Below are 5967 nucleotides of genomic sequence, written 5' to 3' on the forward strand. Positions count from 1 at the left end.
ATGACTAACCTTATGAATTTAGGAAACTAATTTTTCTTAAATTCACTATGCTTTGACAAAAAACTCTATACAAGTTAATAAAAAATTGAGAACAAGTGAGATACATCCTCTCATATTACTTGGGGTGATGAATCCTCTCTTGACACTCATTCACCTTCGCATTCTTTATGGTATATCCAAAAACACCCTGTTTAAGCATTTAGTTGCTTTCAAACCCGTAGAAGTGAAATCAAAATATGTCATTTCTCATACAAGATGATTTGGTGTTTCAAGTCTAAGGACTAGTTGCATGACTATCACATGAGAACATTTTTCATAGACACTTGAGTGAAATACCAAATGGAGTTCTTATAGCGGGTCATGTTCAGTGAACTTGTTCTTTAACAAGCACCTAAATGTTATCCTCAAGTATCTCATATACTTCAATCTATGAGACCAATTACTTAGTAAGGAAGTTTAACATATACCAGTTTTTGAGCATTAGCAATACCTTATCTTGACAATACAATAATTAAGAACAATTTTAAGAACATTACTTTGATGTATAGTGCATGATTCCTCTATCTAAAAATAAGATTCGAATCTCTTTCTTCCAATTATAAAAAAAAAATTATTGATATGAAAAGAGATAAATAAAATCTCATACTATTATTTTAAACTTACTATATACAAAAATATTATTAAATGAATTAAAGGTTTGATTCTTTTAGTTTTAAAATAAATTATACTAATTATTTTTATTTTATTTATTTCTTAAATGAAACTTGTAATAAGGGTTGGAAGTCTATACCGTGTGGATAGCTGCGTCTACTGCCAATGTCAAAGTTAGGCAGCAAAAAAGGAAAAAACACAAAAAGGGTTGGACTTATAGTCCCATGGTTCCCACTAATACAAATGCTGTGATGGCGACTGTTTTGAAAGGGAGGAATATAAACACTATGTTTGGTACGAGGGAAAGAAATCGGAGAGAATGGGAAAAGGTGAGGCAAGAGCCAAAAAAGAAAGAAAAGTTATTTTTTTTATTAAATCTGCATTTCATTAAAAATATTTAATTTAATCTCTCTACTATCATATACCTTCAAAAGTTGTTAATTTCAATTCACTGATTAACCTTGTTTAAATTGCTAGCTTGACATTTAATCACGATGATGTGACACTGGTTAAAATGATATTACATTTACTAAGTCAATATGGGAGTTTTTTATGTTTTTATAATGTTGACTTACCTTAAGTAAAGTTGATCAATGTTGATGCGACATTTTAAGATTTTTAAAAATTAATAATAGTTGTTATAATAAATATAAAGGTTCGATTTATACGAATTATAACAAAAAAATTAAATCTAATATTTTTATAAAGTAATATAAAAACTAAATGTATAATTTGATTTTTGTTTTGTGTTCGGTCTGAATGATGAAAAATAAAAAAAAAAAGAGAAAGAGGTTAGAGATAAAATTGCAAATAAAATTGTGAATTTATGTTGAATAAATGATTTTCTTTTACTTTTTTTAAAAAATAGATTTAGAAAGAAGGGAAAAGTGCAAATTCATTCATTTTTCTTTTCTTCTACTATTTGTCTCCAAATAAAAAAAAATTATGGAAAAAAAGTAATTTTTCCATCTTTCCTTTTTCTCTCCTACCAAACGACAATTAATGTAATCTAATGATAACGATAATCAACTCTTGAATGTAATTAAAGAGTATGATTTACATCTAAATCCAATTAGGATGGAGACATATAGTACTAGTTGCTAGCTGTTAGTACTATAAAACACACCATAAGTATTTAGTAGTAAACATTCCAGATCCTAAGCCATCACTAGTAAAGGTAGTAAGGTACTCCTTTTGCTTTTCCTTTTTCCTCTGTGTAATCCACTTTGAAATTTTGGGCTGAAATATTATTTACGAAGCAGCCTGTTCAAGTTTGGCAGAAGATCCTAAGTCTATGTGGTATTTAAAGAACAGCAGGAGATTGTGCCATTAAGTTCCAATGGGCTAAGCAAAGGCTCAAGGACCAAGCTCTGCACATTCCAGGCTGCAAAACAGTGTTGAAAACTGCAATAACAATAACAATGACAAACATATATAAAACTTTCAAACCACGATTCAAACTAATATGAAGAGTAGATTACATTTTCAAATTATAATATGTAGTTAGACTTTAAAACCCAAATTTGCAACCCAAGTAATATGCTGAACAAAGCCTAAGAGAATTGAAACAACTATTTCATCATATTTCTTCCTGTTACAGGAGTTATCTGGCATCCATAATTCCACATAATGTATGAATCCCAATTCTCCAGTATTCTATTGGTGCATGAAACATTGGTCTAGATGCTTTGTTTCTTTTAGAAAAGGTTTCGTGCATCTTCTCTATCCTTTTAAAAATTAATTGTCTCAGGAGTTTAGATTGTTTAGGAAAGGAAAAAGAAGTGAACCAAAGGAAAGGTTAAAATTTGCAAATTACATGGAAAAGAAATTTCAAGTGTTTTCCCTATGAAATCATTCTAGCACTATTGCCAAATACTACTTCAAAGATGTACTCTCGGAAACACCTTTACTAGAGCAAATATGACTTTTACAATTTACATTTAGTCTCTAATTTGAGTCTTAATAGCACATGAAATCTCTTCAATTTAAATATTGCAGAACAAATCTATGTATATTAGGAAGAAATGGGTAAAATTACAGTTTTCCAATTTATTTTGTTTCACAAATGAATTTTCAGAGTTGCAGAAACAGCACAACAGGTTTTAGGATTAGCAAAAGCATGAATACAAACCTCTTAACGTCCAATTGGAACAATGATCTCTGAAAACTCAGCACCTGGGGTTGGATCAGAATTACCAGTTGGTAAGCATCGTTGACCATCAATTGTTGGAGGCATATTACCACCAATTCCCACGTTGGCCCTGCCTTGAAGGCAGTTGGCTTCCAACAAGGAGCACTTCTGCTCCTGTTGCCATGCCTGCTCCAAGTTGCACAATACCTCTCCCATACTTGGCCGGTCACTTCCCTTGTCTGCCAGACACTTCCTTGCAATAGCTGTGAACGTCTGAAAGCATTCAGGGTTAATCTGTCCTAGTAGGGAAGGGTCAATGTTCTGATCCAAGGTCCCCATTTGATGACAATGTATAGCCCACTCAGCCAAATTTACCTTGTCATGCTCTTCTTCACTTTCAACCAGTGGTAACACAGCAGGTCTAGCAAATAGTACCTCGAATAGTACCACTCCAAATGAGTACACATCAGATTTTTCAGTCAATCTTTGACGGCGATAATATTCTGGATCTAAATATCCAAAACTGCCCTTGACCAATGTACTGACATGAGTTTCAGATTCTTCAATCATATTTGGTCCAATTTTTGACAACCCAAAATCTGAAACCTTGGCCAGCCAATTTTCATCCAAAAGGATGTTAGTGGTTTTCACGTCACGGTGAATGATAGTCTGCTTTCCTCCTGTGTGAAGATAGTGCAGTCCCCGAGCTGCACCAATACAAATCTTTAGCCTCTGCTTCCATGGGAGTGGTGTTTTCTTGGTGTTGTAAAGGTGGTCGCGTAGAGTACCTCCAGCCATAAAATTGTATACAAGAATCATTTCATCATCTTCCATGCAACAGCCGATCAAGGATACTAGGTGGCAGTGCCGCAGCTTAGAAAGTGTGGTGATTTCAGTTTGGAACTCGTTTAGTCCTTGGTGTGAATTGGGATTTGCACGCTTTATAGCAACGATGGTGTCGCCTATGCCATCAATAATACAGCCCCTGTACACCTTTCCAAACCCCCCTGAGCCAAGTAATAAAGCATCCGAGAAGTTGTTGGTCGCTAACCTTATCTGAGCAAGAGAGAAGTGCGGGCAGTGCTTTGACGATGGTAAATATGCAACTCTTCTTTTCCATTTTAAGTAAGAGCACTGTCGTGATTTGAAACGTAAAAGGAGGAGGCAACCATAGCATACAAAAGGTAGTGCAGCAACCCCCGCTAATATATCCGCAACAATCTTCACGAACTTTGGAATACCAATAGATGAGGTGTCAGATACGTTTCTTGCTTTGAATGGATTAGGTCCCGCAAGAGAGTTGCTATCATCAGATAGTTTGAAGATTTCTAGCCCATTCAAGATTGGCACACTATGAATTGCACTTTTGTTTTGTTTTATGGAAACTTTTAGAAACATTATCTCGTGGTATTTTCTTGAGAAATTCACTAGATAATCTCTATAGATGGGAACTTCCAACTCCTCAGTTAAGTTGATTTCTGCATGATCAGGACTATAAATGTGAACAACCATTTGATTCTCATCCATAAACTTCGAGCTATACGTCATATACAAATGAAGCCTAATGAGGTAACAGAAGCCAGAATCTACAGGGAGTGACCAGGTTAGGTTATCATCAGGAATAAATGTCTTTCTAGCTGTGGAATAGACTTCCTTTGGGGCTGGCACCTCAGAACCGAAGCTAAATTCTGCTATCTTGAATTGGACAATATCTGTGTTAGGAAACAGATGACCTTGGTCCCCAGACCAAGCACGAGACATGCCACTGCCAGTATCATGGTCAGCAGAGATGGACGGACCGCCCACGTTCACCCGATAAAAAGTCTCAAGAGCCGTGTCGTTCATAGAGTAAAATTGATTAGGATGTCCAATGAGTGGCAGTAGCAAATCTCCTAAGTAAAGATTCGGCGGCACCGAAACGACCTCAATCATGTTGACGAAGCCATAGGCATCAGAATAATCTGACGATGGGGTGAACAATATATTCAAAACATGGCCTTCTACAGGAACACAGTATTCCTTGATGATATGCTCAACGTCAAAAGCTCCTTCAGAGTAGGAAGACTTGGAAATAGATAAAATAGTGTAGCTGCCGATACTAACATTAAACAATGCTTTTGAAATGTTTAAGCTTGGATAAGAGATTGGATAAAAATGAAGTCTTACAAGTTTGGGACCCGGGGAGACGGTGAATGTGCTATTGGATGGTACCTTAAATATGCAAGCAGAAGTTTTTAAAAATTCAACGTCGCCAGGATTGGACATCGATACCCGAGATAAAATCGGTCTGCCCATCTTGGATTCATTGTCCTGGATATCAAGTGACATGGTTGTGGATGAAGCACAGCTTAGGAACTCTGAGAAGCCGGGGACTATGAGATGGCACAAGAAGAGGAGACGGAGTAACATAATTATCAAGAAAATTGGATTTCAAAGCCTAATCTATCTGTTTGTGGATGCCAAAGCCTCAAGGTAGAAGGAAGCAATGGTACTCCAATATGGGTGGTAAACAAAATTAGTTGAAGAAAGAAACAATAAACGTTGGATTTCTATACCGTGTGGATAACTCATAAAAATGGCTTTGACTGTCAATGTCAGATTTAGACAGCAGAAAAGAAAAGAACTAAACAGGGTTGAACCGTGATTCCCACTAACATTATGAAAAGAAAAGTTATTTTTTTATTAAATTTACATTTAATCTTTGCACTATATCAAATTATTTGATTTAATCTTTCTACTATCACAGAATTTTAAAATTTGTTAACGTGAATTCAATGGTTAACACCTTTAAAATTTTTTATAAGTTAAAATTGTTAACTTGACATTTAATCAAGATCATGTGACATTGATTAAAATGGTATTACATTGACTAAGTCATAGTAGGAATTTCCATGTTGCTATAGTGTTGACCTACGTTATGGTGCCGTTGATCACTGCTAACAAGTCATTTTGGGGTTTTAAAAATTGATAATAATTATTTTAACAAATTTTGAAAGTATTAAGACTTGATTTATAAAAATTATAATAAAAAGATTAAATCCAACATTTAGATAGAGTATAAGAATTAAATATGTAATTTGATTTTTTTTTTGTGCTTGATATGAATGATAAAAAATAGAGGAAAAGAAAGAGGTTATAGATAAAATTATAAATAAAATTGTGAATTTAAGTTGAATAATTTTTTT

General features: G+C 34.4%; 1 pseudogene; it reads right to left on the reverse strand.

Annotated features, from left to right (window-relative positions):
* Window positions 1-1736: 1736 nt before the first annotated feature.
* Window positions 1737-5191, reverse strand: LOC110423195 (receptor-like protein kinase FERONIA pseudogene; annotated as a pseudogene).
* Window positions 5192-5967: the final 776 nt, after the last annotated feature.

Source organism: Theobroma umbraticum, unplaced genomic scaffold (assembly GCF_002168275.2).
Source record: "Theobroma umbraticum cultivar Fairchild unplaced genomic scaffold, ASM216827v3 scaffold_20.0, whole genome shotgun sequence".
Lineage (NCBI taxonomy): Eukaryota > Viridiplantae > Streptophyta > Magnoliopsida > Malvales > Malvaceae > Theobroma > Theobroma umbraticum.